This window comes from Odocoileus virginianus, chromosome 19, assembly GCF_023699985.2.
Source record: "Odocoileus virginianus isolate 20LAN1187 ecotype Illinois chromosome 19, Ovbor_1.2, whole genome shotgun sequence".
Taxonomy (NCBI): Eukaryota; Metazoa; Chordata; class Mammalia; order Artiodactyla; family Cervidae; genus Odocoileus; species Odocoileus virginianus.
The window spans coordinates 57,042,532-57,057,879 of NC_069692.1; the positions used below are offsets into that span (position 1 = coordinate 57,042,532).

General features: G+C 37.5%; 1 protein-coding gene and 1 pseudogene across 5 annotated transcripts in view; one reads left to right on the plus strand and one right to left on the minus strand.

The window, feature by feature from the left end:
* The window catches only part of PHF3 (PHD finger protein 3), a 95,957-nt gene that overhangs the window by 53,399 nt on the left and 27,210 nt on the right, over positions 1-15,348 (minus strand). The gene's annotated exons all lie outside the window — the stretch shown is intronic.
* On the plus strand, positions 1,612-2,616 carry LOC110131187 (HAUS augmin-like complex subunit 3 pseudogene; annotated as a pseudogene).

Here is a 15,348-nt window from a genome sequence, read left to right on the forward strand (position 1 = left end):
CTGTTTCCCTATTTGCCATGAAGAGATGGGACTGGATGCCATGATCTTAGTGTTCTGAATATTGAGCTTTAAGCCAACTTTTTCACTCCCCTCTTTCACTTTCATCAATAGGCTCTTAGTTCTTCACTTTCTGCCATAAGGGTGGTGTCATCTGCACATCTGAGGTTATCGATATTTCTGCAATCATGATTCCAGCTTGTGCTTCCTCCAGCCCAGCATTTCTCATGATGTACTCTGCATGCAAGTTAAATAAGCAGGGTGACAATATACAGCCTTGAAGTACTCCTTTCCCAATTTGGAACCAGTCTGTTGCTCCATGTCCACTTCTAACTGTTGCTTCCTGACATGTATACAGGTTTCTCAAGAGGCAGGTCAGGTGTTCTGGGATTCCCATCTCTTCAAGAATTTTCCATAGTTTATTGTGATCCACACAGTCAAAGGCTTTGTCATAGTCAATAAAGCAGAAACAGATGTTTTTCTGGAACTCTCTTGCTTTTATGATGATCCAGAGGATGTTGGCAATTTGATCTCTGGTTCCTCTGCCTTTTCTAAAATCAGCTTGAACATCTGGAAGTTCACAGTTCATGTACTGTTAAAGCCTGGCTTGGAGAATTTTGAACATTACTTTCCTAGTGTGTGCAATGAGGACAATCATGTCATAGTTTGAACATTCTTTGGCATTGCCTTTCTTAGGGATTGGAATGAAAACTGACCTTTTCCAGTCCTGTGGCCACTGCTGAGTTTTTCAAATTTGCTGGCATATTGAGTGCAGCACTTTCACAGCATCATCTTCTAGGATTAGAAATAGCTCAACTGGAATTCCATCTCCTTCACTAGCTTTGTTCATAGTGATGCTTCCTAAGGCCCACTTGACTTCACATTCCAGGATGTCTGGCTCTAGGTTGGAGTGATCACACCATCGTGATTATCTGGATTGTGAAGATCTTTTTTGTACAGTTCTTCTGTGTATTCTTGCCACCTCTTCTTAATATCTTCTGCTTCTGTTAGGTTCATAGCATTTCTGTCCTTTATTGTGCCCATCTCTGCATGAAATGTTCCCTTGGTACTTCTAATTTTCTTGAAGAGATCTCTAGTCTTTCCTATTGTTATATTCCTCTATTTCTTTGCATGGATCGCTAAAGAAGGCTTTCTTGTCTCTCCTTGCTATTTTTTGTATCTCTGCTTTCAAGTGGGTGTATCTTTCCTTTTCTCCTTTGCTTTTTGCGTTTCTTCTTTTTATAGCTATTTGTAAGGCCTCCTCAGACAGCCATTTTGCTTTTTTGCATTTCTTTTTCTTGGGGATGGTTGATCACTGTCTCCTGTACAATGTCACAAACCTCCGTCCATAGTTCATCAGGCACTCTATCTAAATCTATTTCTCACTTCCACTGTATAATCAAGGGACTTGATTTAGGTCAAACCTGAATGAAGCTATGGAGTAGAGGTTTGTTATTCTATTTCTTTTGTTTATTAATGTAACTTCCTGATTGGAGTCAGATTTATAATAAGGTGGTTCTAATCTCTTGAAATAAAAATTTGGAAACCTTGAATTTTTTTATATATTCATGCATTTGTTCATCCAAGCTGTGCTTAGGACTGAACACTCACTATATGTTTCGGCTGCTGTTACAGGAATTACAGATATATCAGAAAACAGCGACAAATTCCTGCCCTCATGGAGTTTATATTCTACTTAATGTTGTGTATACTACTATCAATAAACGTCTTCTGGGCAGCTACAGATTGCAGCTGACATACATTTGTGCTCAACATCAGTTAATTCACTTGTAAACAAATAATTTGAGCCTGAAATCAAGTATAAAATGGGCAGAGAAGAATCTTCACAGCCTCACTAGCAAGGCTCTTGGCAAAGCTAATCTGGGTGTCCAAATTTCTAGCTTTAACAGTGAAGTTCTGATACTTGACAAACAAATCATTCATATAAAAGACAAAATTTTGCCTGCTATGGTAAAAGAAAATCCAGTTATTGAAGATGCCAGTTGGAAAGGGAAATTTGATCTGCAGAGTAAACAAGACTATTGCACAGCAAGACAAAAGTTATTTTTAAATCAGCTGATAAAGCAAAAGGCATCATTTGAACATGTACAATTATCACATGAAACTGAATTGAGAAAGCATTAGGACATGAATTATCTGCTTGAAAACTTGGTTCAAGTACTTAAGCAAAGCAATTTGAGGCCCCAGCAGTGACTGAAAATACTAACAGATCCATCAGTATCTCAGCAGATAAATCCTAGGAATAGCACTGATAGCAAGGATTATTCTACTCACCAGCTTTATCGACTTTTAGAAGGAGAAAATACGAGAAAAGGAAATCTCGAAATCTAGAGAAGTGGTTGAGAAACTAAAACAGGATGTTTCTTTGGTACAACAATAGTTGGCAGAATCTCCTCAGGAATATTCTTTCTGTCCAAACTAAATAATGATGTGGACATGCTCTGTGATGCTTTGTATCAAGGAGGAAATCAACTTTTGCTTAGTGATCAGACACTTGAGTTGTTTACAACTTTTGGCTGTTGGGTACAATACTGCTGTGAACATTGTTGTACAAGTATTCAAGTCCCTTTTCATTCCTTTTGGATGATATACCTGTAAGTGGATGCTGGAACAATGTTAACGGAGCAGTTTCACTAGGTTGAATTTAACTAAACAAGATAAATCATCTTCTTATTGATATTCTTGCTGATGGGAAGACTAAAAGAAAAATTTGGGTATCTAGTAAACTGCATCAAGTGGAAAGAGAATTATATGTATATTTTTTAAAAGATGAAGATTATCTGAAAGAGACTGTCAAGAATTTAGAAAACCAAAGATTAAAGCTATTGGTTTTGAAGAATGAAATTTACCAAAAATGAAATCTTCACTGCATGTGCTACATTTTAATGTTTTATGTATTTCGAGAACAACAGCTAATAACAGAAAAGGAAATGGCAACCTACTCTAGTATTCTTGCTTGGGAAATTACATGGGCAGAGGAGGCTGGTGGTCTACAGTCCATGGGGGTCACAAAGAGTCAGACATGACTGAGCAACTGAACAACAAAATATCTATTAATAACATGCCCAAAACAATCTACAGATTCAATGCAGTCCCTAACAAAATTCCAATGGCTCTTTCACAGAAATAGAATAGGCAATCCTAAATTTGTATGGAACCACAAAAGACCCTGAATAGCCAAAGCAATCTTGAGAAAGAAGAGCAAAACTGGAGACATCATACTTCCTGTTTTCAAGCTATACCATTTTCAAACTATATCATACATACTATATAACCATCATACCATAAAACAGTCAAAACAAGCACACTGATCAACAGAACAGAACTGAGAACCCAGAAACAAATTCACGCATACACAGTCATTAATTATGACAACAGAGCCAAGAATACACAAAATAGTAATCTCTTCAATAAATGGTGTTGGGAAAACTGAATAGCTCATGTAAAGGATGAAACTAGACCACTATCTTATACCACACACAAAAAGCACCACAAAATGAGTTAAAGACATGAACATAAGACATGACATACAACCTCCTGGAAGAAAACGTAAGAGAAAAAGCTCCTTGATACTGGTCTTGGCAGTAATTTTTTGGATTTGACACCAAAAGCAAAAGCAACAAAAGCAAAAATAAACAAGTGTGACTACATCAAACTAAAAAGCTTCTGCACAACAAAGGAAACCATCAATAAAATGAAAAGGCAAACTACAGAACATATCCTACAGCTGCTAAGAGGTTAGTATCAAAAACATATGAAGAATTCATTCAACTCAACAGCAAGAAAATCCAATTAAAAAATGAGTGAAGCACTAAACAGACATTTTACCAAAGGAGACATACAAATAAATGGCCAATAAATACATGAAAAGGTGCCAACAATCCCTAATCATCTGGGAAATGCAACTAAAAACCACAATGAAATATCACCTCATAACTGTCAGAAAGGTTATCTTCAAAAAAAAACAAGAGAAAAAAAAAAAAACCAACAAGAGAAATATAAGTGTTGTCAACGATGTGGAGAAAAAGTACATTTGTACTGTTGGCAGGAATGTAAGCTGCTGCAATCACTATGGAAGTTCCCCAAAATACTAAAAATAGAAATACCATGTTGTTATTCTAGTGACTAAGGCGTGCCTGACTCTTTGGCGACCCCATGGACTCTAGCTTGCCACGCTCCTTTATCCATGGGATCTTCCAGGCAAGAATATTGAAGTGGATTGCATTTCCTTCTCCAGGGGATCTTCCCAATTCAGGGATAGAATCCACAGCTTCTGCCACAACTCCTGCATTTCAGGCAGATTCTTTACCGGCTCAGCAGTAAAGAATCCACCTGACAATGCAGGAGACGGGGGTTCTATCCCTGGGTTAGGAAGATGTCCTAGAGGAGGAATTGACAACCCACTCTAGTATTCTTGCCAGGATAATCCAATGGACAGAGGAGCCTGGCAAGCTAGAGTTCATGGGGCCACAAAGAGTAGGACGTGACTGAACATGCATGCATTTAGAACTACCATATGATGAAGCAATTTCACTCCTGGGCATATATCCAAAGGAGATGAAAACAGGATATTGGAGAGAGATCTGCACTCCCACATCCATTGCAGCATTAGTTACAACAGCTAAAATACAGAAACAACCTCATCTAACAAAGGCTGACTAGATAAAAGATGTGGAATATATACTCTGCAGAATATTAATCAGTCATGAGAAAGAAGAACCCTGCCATTAGGAATGACACGGATGGACCCTGAAGGCATTGTAGTAAGCGAAATAATCCAGACAAAGAAAATACAAACACTACACAGCTATCACTTACATGTGGAATCTAAAAAAAGGTCAAACTTAAGACAAAAAGAGGAAAAAGGTAGTTTCCCAGGGGAAATAATGAGACTGAGGTTGGCAAAAGGGTACGAACTTTCAGCTTTAATGATTAAGGTCTAAGGAGCTAATGTAAAAGCATGGATGGTGACTATATTCAATACCACTCTATTGTAGAACTGAAACTGCTTTCAATTATACAGTATGAAACAAACTTAAATATTCTTACCATACATACACACACACAGATAAGTATATGAGATGATGGATGTACTAATTAACTAGGGGGAGAGAATTCTTTAATAATGTGTATCAATCACCAAGATATGCATTTAAAATGCCATACAACTTTATACGTCACCTGTACCAAAAAATTGAAAATTTCTAAAAACTTAAAGAGTATTAATTTGCAGTAAATTTAGAACACATAAGAGAATTGTTATAACCTGGAAAATATAAGAAATGAATTCTAATAAACATAACTGTAGTAGATAAACTTACATATACCTAGGTTAAGAGTCATAATGAGTGAAAAATGAATTAATATTTTACATAGTTAGCCTCAAGCAACTATACAGCATAAAGTATATATCTCATTCCATTCTACAATATAGGTTTGCATCAGTAAATACTTTGTTATCTTCAATAGCCCCTCTGGGCTCCTGTGAGTAGTAATGGACTGAGAGATCCTTTACCAAGTTCATTTTAGTTAAAATTCTAATTCTAGAATCCTTTCTAAGGAAAATCAAGTAAACAGATGTCCTTAGAGGAAAACTACTAAAGTTTATTTCTGCCACATGTTACATTTACAAGACACCTTTATTCATAAGCATGCACAAGCTTACACTTATTTCATATTTCTAGTAATCTGTTTCCTGGACTCTCAAATTAGATGGACAGAACACACCGTATGTCTGAGAAAAGATATACTGAGGTCCAAAGACATTATATAAAAAAAGAGAAGTAAACCATTAAAAAAAATGTTCCAGGTGTATTTGTCTCAGATCCAATTAATGTAGGAAGTGAAAGCCCCACCTACTAACACAATACCTAAGGATAACACTAATGATGGTGTGCTCAGTCACTTAAGTTGTGTTTGACTCTTTTGTGACCCAATGAACTGCAGCCCGCCAGTCTCCTCTGTCCATGGGATTTCTCAGGCAAGAATACTGGAATGGGTTGCATTTCCTTCTCCAGAGGATCTCCCCGACCTGGGGATCAAACTGCAGTCTCCTGCATTGGCAGGTGGATTCTTTACCACTGAGCCACCTGGGAAGCCCCCAAAAATGAATGATATAATAATTTATTTCCTAGGATAATACAATCAATACTTAAATTATGCACATTCTATTGTCTTTTAAAAAGGAAGAGCTATTAATTATTTTAGAAAATGACCGATCCAAAATAGTTAAAAAATGGCTTTAAAACTATCTGCTCCTTTGGAAATTTTTTACAAGCAATAACTATTTTCCTAAAATATCATATGAATATTTCCATATTAAAGACAACATTGCTTGCCCATTAGTCAAAGTCATTTGTTTGACAATTTTCCTGTGACTTGTGTCAAACCTGATTAAAAACATTTCTATCAATGTTAAGCCTTAAACCTAGAAAAAATAGGGGAGAAACTTGTCTTAACCAGAAGAATGGCAATAACAACAAAAAATGTAAAAGAACTAGAATATCATCATTTGCTATAACTGATTCCACCAAATACCATCAATAGATGCACAAAACCATAAAGGCTATTTGAGGAACTAAATAGTCCCATACTGCAAAGTTATACCCCTACAAATTACTTGCTAATAACTCAAATATTTAGGATGGAGAGCTTTGGCTGCCACCACCTTAATCTAGCAACAACACTTAACATCAAAACTAAACAGTGTAAACCTTCTATTGTGATGTAATATCAACTACATAGTTTCATCCATGAGTCCTGCCAAATTACATTTAACCTGAATCTCATCAAGCTTATTTAAAACCTAACTTACAATTTACAGGAAATTGAAGAAATAGAGGAACAAGCCAACTGATCTCTCTCTCTCTCTCTCTCTCTCACACACACACACACACACACACACACACACACAATCCAAAACTTGGGATAATCCTTATAGACATTTTTGGTATTATCTCTTCAAAGTCAGTATCACTGGAAAAGTGTGTGGGAGGCCTCAGAAATGGAACTAAAGACTAAGATCTTGACTGTATATTGATTTGAACAAATCAAGTGAAAATGGTATTCTGGGGACAAATAGCAAATTTGAATATGGGTATGTATGAGATTTTTGGAAACTATTTTTTCACTGTAGCTATGACACTGCTATGCAGAAATCCTGTTTCTGGAAATACATGATGAAGTTAAACTAATTGGGTAGAAAAACTGGATAAATAAGTAAATTGATAAATGGATGCAGAAAATACAACAAAACATTAAGAGGTGAATCTTGGTGATGGGTAAACATGTGTATATTCTACTATTCTTCACTTCAGTTATGTCTTCAGTTTTCAAAATACAAAGTTTCAGGACAAAAAAAGACCAAGATTAAAGTATATCCTTAATTAGATATCTAAACAGCATATAAGTGATTATAGTCCATCTTTTTTCATAAAAGATATAAAGTGGCTTTTAAAAAGATATACAATAGAAGGTAACATCTTTAAAGAAAAAAGGTAAGAAAAGTTAAGCAAAAGAAAAATACATGTAAGACACCAAGGTGAAGTCAAGGATTATGTTAATATACTGAATGAGCTACAAATATTGACATTTTACTAGGAGTTCCTCGATTCTTAATGAAGTTTAAAGTTTGTCAAGCAAACAAAACACTTAACAAAACATTTGGTAAAACACTTCGGGGAAAGGTATGAAGAAATAGTCGTCATATATTCAAACAGTACTGCCTCTAAATAAAATGCATTACTATTTCTTTCAACAGACACCTGTATAACAGCTTTCATTAGATTTAAGTATACATTTGCCAGTGATGTCCTAAGAAGACCTAAAGGGGTGCATACAAAATCAATCTGTGTCCAGAGAGAAAATATTACTATGTATTGTGAGCTAAAAACTAAAAAGAAATTAAACTTTACCAAAATTTAATCAAACTGACATGATTCCTTGCTAGCTTCAAGAGAGAAAAGAATTTCATAAAATGAAAATAGTTGATACCTTTCATGGCATTTGTTTGCCTTCAGCATTCTGCAATACTTAAGGATATCATCAGTGTATCTCTTTCTACACATATTTTAAAAAACTTTTAAACAGACTGCTTGCAGTAATTTTAATGAAATGGGAAATGACTATTAAAATGTTTACAGTGTCTCACAACCCCATGGCCTGTAGCCCACCAGGCTCCTCTATCTATGGAATCCTCTAGGCAAAAATACTGGAGTGGGTTGCTATTCCCTTCTCCAGGGGATCTTCCTGACCCAGGGGTCGAACCCAGGTCTCCTGCATTGCAGGTGGATTCTTTACCAGCTGAGCCACCAGGAGACCCATATGGAAACACTAAAGAACCCAAATAGCAAAAACAAACGAGAAAGAAAAATGGAGCTGTAGCAATCAACTTTCCTGATTTTACACTATATGACAAAGCTACAGTTATCAAGACACTATGCTACTGAACACAAAAACAGAAATACAGAAGAATGGAACAGGACAGAAAGCCCAGAGATAAACCTACACACCTATGTGCACCTTATCTTTGAAAAAGGAGGCAAGAATATACAATGAAGAAAAGAAAACCTCTTCAATAAGAACTGTGGGAAAACTAGACAGCTACATGTAAAAAAATGAAGAGAACACTTCCTAACACCATAAACAAAAATAAACTCAAAATGGATTAAAGAATTAAATGTAAGACCAGAAACTATTTAGCTCTTAAGAGGAAATCATAGACAATACACTCTGACATAGACCACAGCAAGGGCCTCTGTGACCCACTTCTTAGAGAAGAGGAGGGGAAAAAAAAAAAAAAATCAACATAACCTAATAAACATAGACATTTTTCACAGCAAAGGAAACAATACACAAGACAACCCTCAGAATGGGAGAAAATAAGTGCAAAGGAAGCAAATGACAAAGGATTACTCTCCAAAATATATAAGCAGCTCATACAGCTTAATATCAGTAAAACAAACAGCCCAATCAAAAAATGGGCAGAAGACTTAAACAGCCATTTCTTCAAAGACATGCACATGGCCAATAAACACATGAAAAGATGTTCAATATCACTAACTATTAGAGAAACGCAAATCAACATCAGTCAGAATGGCAATCATCAAAAACCTACAAACAATAAATGCTGGAGAGGATAAGGAGAAAAGGGAACCTTCTTGCACTGTTAGTGTGAACGTAAATTGATAGAACTATTACGGAAAACAGTATAGAAATTTCTTAAAAAACTAGAACTTAATCTACCATATGACCCAGCAATCCCAATACTGGGTATATACCCTAAGAAAACCACAAATCTAAAAGATACATGTACCCCAAAATTCACTGCAGCCCTATTTACAATAGCCAGGACATGAAGCAATCTAGATATCCACTGACAGAGTCAGTGGTAGTGAGGTGAATGAAACAGAGCCTGTTATACACAGTGAACTAAGTCAGAAAGAGAAAAATAAAGATCATATATTAACACATACACATGGAATCTAGAAAAATGGTACTGATGAACTTAGGCATGCATGGAAGGAATGGAAATACAGATGTAAAGTCCAGACATGTGGGACAGCAGAGGAAGGAGAGGGTGAACTGAAAGGAGAAAGTAGCACTGACTTTGTACACAGACAGCTGGGAGTAAACTGTTATACAAAACAAGCAGTCAGCCTGATGCTGTGATGACCTAGAGGGTTAGGATGAGGGGACAGGAGGCTCAAGGTGGAGGGGATGTATGTACAATTAAGGCTGATTAGTGTTGCTGTATGTCAGAAACCAATACAGCATTGTAAAGCAATTTTCCCCATTTAAAAAATAAATTTAAAATAAATAAAACTGTGCTCATTTCCATGCTCAAAACCCTTCAAGCTAGGCTTCAGCAATATGTGAGCCGAGAAATCCCAGACATACAAGCTGGGTTTCCAGAGAGGCAGAGGACCCAGAGATCAAATTGCCAACATCTGTTGGATCATGGAGAAATCAAAAGTTCCAGAAAAAAACATCTACTTCTGCTCCACTGACTACACTAAGGCCTTTGACTGTGTGGATCACAACAAACTGGAAAATTCTTAAAAGAGATGGGAGTACTAGACCACCTGACCTGAGAAATGCGTATGCAAGTCAAGAAACAACTGGACCTGGAACACAGACCGGTTCACAACTGGGGAAAAAGTATGACAAAGTTCCTGTTTATTTAATTTATATGCAGAGTACATCACATGAAATGCCCGGCTGGATGAATCACAAGTTGGAACCAAAACTGCCAAAGAAATATCAACAACCTCAGACACACAGATGACACCACTCTAATGTCAGAAAGTGAAGAGGAACTAAAGAGCCTTTGGGGGTGAAAAGAGAAGAGTGAAAAAGCAGGCTTAAAATTCAACATTTAAAAAACGAAGATCATGGCATCTGGTCCCATCACTTCATGGCAAATAGATGGGAAAAAGGTGGAAGCAATGACAGATTTTATCTTCTTGGTCTCCAAAATCACTCTAGGTAGCGACTACAAGAATGAAATAGAAGATGCTTGCTCCTTGGAAGGAAAGCTATGACAAACCTAGACAGCATATTAAAAAGAAGAGACATACTTTGCCAACAGAAGTCTGTATAGTCAAAGCTATGGTTTCTCCAGTAGTCATATATGGATGTGAGTGTTCGTCCATAAAGATAAGAGTGCTGAAGAACTGATGCTTTCGAACTGTGATTGTGGACAAGATTCTTGAGAGTTCCCTGGATGGCAAAGAGATCAAACCAGTCAATCCTAAAGAAAATCAATCCTGAATATTCACTGGAAGGACAGCTGCTGAAGTTGAAGCTCCAATAGTTGGCCACTTGATGAGAAGAGATGACTCACTGGAAAAGATCTTGATGCCGAGAAAGACTGAAGGCAAAAGGAGAAGGCAGCGGCAGAGGATTCGATGGCTGGATGACATCACTGGCTCAATGGACATGAATCTGATCAAACTCTGGGAGATAGTGAAGGACAGAGGAGTCTGGAATGCTGCAGTTCATGGGTTCGCAAAGAGTCTGACACAACTGAGCAACTGAACAACAACAAAGTAGGACAAGTATATAAACACACATGAAAGGAAGAATGAGCACTTTTAAATGTTTTACTGTAAACATTTACAGTCAGAAGGTTTGGATACCATCTCTTAATGAAATGAAGCCTCCAGTACAGAAGCAGCAATTCTGACACCCACCCCCTCTTCAGGGTGCAATAATACAAGAATCATTCTTGGGCTAAAACTTTTTATATGAGCAGGTGATGATGATCTATGAATAAAGACCTAAACTTCACAAACTAAGTGTATTAGTCACTCAGCTGTGTCCGACTCTTTGCAGCCCCACGGACTGTAGCCCACCAGGCTCCTCTGTCTATGGGATTCTCCAGGCAAGAACACTGGAGTAGGTTGCCATGTCCTTCCCCAGGGGATCTTCCTGACCCAAGGATCAAACCCAGGTCTCCCACATTGCAGGCAAATTCTTAACCATTTGAGCTACCTGGAAAGTCATTTTACAAACTAAAACCCATGTCCTATTAGTCAGGAGTGAAAAAAATTAGTTAGGAGTGTACTCACCCTAGAAAAATCTTTGAAGAGTGTAGCAGGCTCAGTTCTGAAAACAGGTCAAGTATTTAAACCCAGGTTGATCTGTGAGCTGGCATAGACCTATCATGAAAAACAGGTCCTGATCTCAGCACCTGCACAGAGTGAACTAAAGAAACTGTACCTGAGCCCACTGGCTAGCTGCTCAATGTCCATTCAGCCTGCCTTCCTCATTCATGAATTCCTGTTATTTCACATGGTCATCCAAATTAAGACTACACTTTTCCATCTCCCCTACTACCAGATCTGGCCACTGTCTAAGTAACCACCACCAGAATGAAAGGACAAGTGGCACATGCAATTCTCAGGAAGGGGGCATGCCTTCACCTTTCCTTTAGCTGGCCAGGCACCAAGCTGACAGCTTGAAGAGCCATCACAAACTATGCAGTGACTCTAGAGCCAGGACCACACCTGATAGTGCAAGGAAGACAGAACCTAAGTCCCTGACACTGGAGAGTCCCATCAGCTCTCAGCTACTTTCTTCTGAGTTATTTCATGACAAAATAAATTATTCTTTTTCAAGATGCACTTATCTAACACAGGTGGTGGTGTTTAACTCTATCCCAGTAAGCCAGACAGAGGGAGGATCAGCATGCCGTGCCAAAGATTTAGAGGGGAGTGCTCTTGGTACAGACATCTGCAGAAGGAAAGGGAGGAAGCAGGACTGGAGCGAACGGAAAGTTGGGATATGGTGCAGCAGGAATAAAGGCCTCAGACAGCCCTGGGGGGAGCTCAGAAGCTGAGGGGGATCTTCCTGAGTTCAGTCATCTTGAGCTGAGGCATCACTTCTTGAGGTGAGTCATCGTGAGTTGTGATGACGGCACCAGGCTTTTGTACCCCCACAGCACCCAGTCACTGGATGCAGACTGCCCTACGAAGAGGGGTTGACTCCGGCAACTCCATCACAAAGGCAACAGTGAAGTGGGTTCTCTGCTGGCAGCATTCCTTTATTACTACTGTTACTTAGAAGTTTTCTGTCACTCCCAGCTGAACCTAAACCTAGGCCAAAAGGCCAAAACTTTTTCATCAAGATGACCCAGTGACTTACAATCCATTAGAATCAAATCTATGACAGCAACAGACTAGGAAAAGAACAGAAAGCCTTGAACAGATAACGCATTTCTAGGGTCAGTCAGGACACTGAGGATGCCTAGATCTATGATATGGGAAAATCCAGGTAACCAGATTTTCCTAATTCTTTAATAGCAGGGATTTGCCACTTTCACTTTTCACTTTCATGCACTGGAGAAGGAAATGGCAACGCACTCCAGTATTCTTGCCTGGAGAACCCCAGGGAGCCTGGTGGCTTGCCGTCTATGGAGTCGCACAGAGTCGGACGCGACTGAAGCAAGGCAGCAGCAGCAGCAGCAGCCGCTACCACGGAATGATGAAATTCAACTCCTCTGGCTGGCAGGCACACTCATCTCCAGGACAGGAAGGGCAGGCCAGGGGCAGGGCCCTAAAACAAGCTAGCCTCTCTCTTTGACCAATCAAAGTCAAACAGTCCTGTCAAGATCTCATAAGAAGAACTGCAGGTGCAGCTCTTTTATTAGAATTCCTTTTTCACTATCAAAATGTAGCAAAGAGTTTGGAGATTTCATAATTCAATTTTCTCCCTGATGGGGAAAAAATTAGAATAAAATTATCGGAGTAATTAGGTAAAGGAACAGAAAAGCAAAATCAAGATGAAGAAAGCAAGGATCTTTAGTTTTCTTTATACCCAAATTATTTTCAAACTACAAAACAGAATAATTCATCACTTTAAAGATTAACAAGCTGTTTATAAGCCATTCATGTTGATTAACAAGTAAGCTACGTACCAACTTTCGCTCTAGTGTGGAACAATATTCGACAATTACAAGTATATTCTATCATTTGGTACCACATTAAACAATTATCAAATTAAGAATCCTAGTCTATCAAGTTGCAAAATTACAGACTGATAGCCTTTCTGCCCAAAGAATATTACCCATTACCCACACACAGTGCCATAAAAGTTTTTTATTCCACTATGTTAATATGTACCAACATAAATACTTGCAAAATCACCTACATATGAAAAAATTTAATAATGCAAATAGTTGTGGAACTGTTAAGGAGTTAACGATCTTATTTAAATTAGCTACATACTTATGGCAACTAGAAGCATGGTACTGACAAATTTGTTAACAGAACTACAACTGAGATCAAACATAGAGGACAGACTTAGGGACAAGGGTGGGGAACAACAGGGAAAGGGTGAGATGAATGGAGAGCAGCATGGACGCGTATACACTAACGTAGGTACACAGACAGCCTGTGGGAGTGCTGTAGGACTCAGGGAGCTCACACTGGGGCTCTGTAACAATCTAGAGAGGTGGGAGCGAGATTCAAGAGGGAGGGGACATATGTGCAGCTACAGTTAATTCATGTTGATGTATGACAGAAATCAAAACAATACTGTAAACCAATAATCAATTAAAAATAAATATTGAAAAAAGGAAAAAAATTAGCTAATATATATACTAATGTGATATGCTTACATGCTTTAATTCTGAGCTATGATTACAGATAAGGTATAAAAACTAATTTTCATTATAGATAAAATAAGCAATTAATTCTGGAGGGAAATAAAACACATTCTGCAAATAAAGAATGAGGCTGAAAGGAATTCAGCTGAGAAGGAAGAGGTAGAAAGGTAAAAGAATTCAGAATATGAAAGATGGTCAACAAGAAGCGTAACACATTATTTTCAAAATACTGTAGGATAAAGGATTTAAAAACACTTCTCTTTCATATCTCTGCACAAAACTAGGACTCACAGGTCAGGCTCACTACATTAGTATTCTAAAACAACAGAGTTACGGGCTTAAAAAACTTATGAAAAGCCAATCTGAAAATATGACTATTCTAAACCCTGTTAAAGAGAAGCTGCAAATTTATGTATCTTCAAAACTGACTCATGTCTGTTATGTTCTTCTTGTATTTTAAATACAATTTACGATATCTTTAAAATCTGACAAGTATTCTCTTCAAAATATTGTACCACCCATATTTTATGAATTCTACATCTTTAAATAACAATGACAAAAAATTTCCAGACTGTGACAAAAGTGATAAAATTATCAAATTATTTTTGCTCTGGCAAGAGAAAAAAATACCTTGCCTAAATACAAGTGATAGTTTTCTCTTTTTGCACACCACAAGCAGGAGGTAATAGTTCAATAATCACAGACAGAAATCAAATTTTAAAATACATTTCCAAACCAGTGGTCTTACAATGAGATTTCTCAGATGTGCCTTTTCTCCCATTAAAGAAAGTATAAAACTATTTAAATTACCACACTGCAATCAAATAATTATCAGATATCATTTTAAGTTAAGATATCTAAATAGAAATTAATGTTCACTCCCTCTAACTACCCCCGGCTGCTATCCACTCAAAGGGGCATCATTCACACTGTATTCTCTAACTGGTACTCACTGGAGTTGTACAAGCCAACCAGTAAATTGCTCTCATCCTAATCTTGAACTCTAGTAACAGGAAAACAGCTTTAACATGCAAAATGAATAAAATTGTGTTTAGAACAATGTCATCATTTTAGATTCCTTCATTTCAGTAAACTTCTAAATAATCATACCATGACGATTTACCTCTTTGCTATGTAAATATAAACTGAGTAATCAATTATCATTCAAGATGACCTAGAGACATAGACAAAAGTTAATGATAAAAGATTCAAAATTAAAGAAA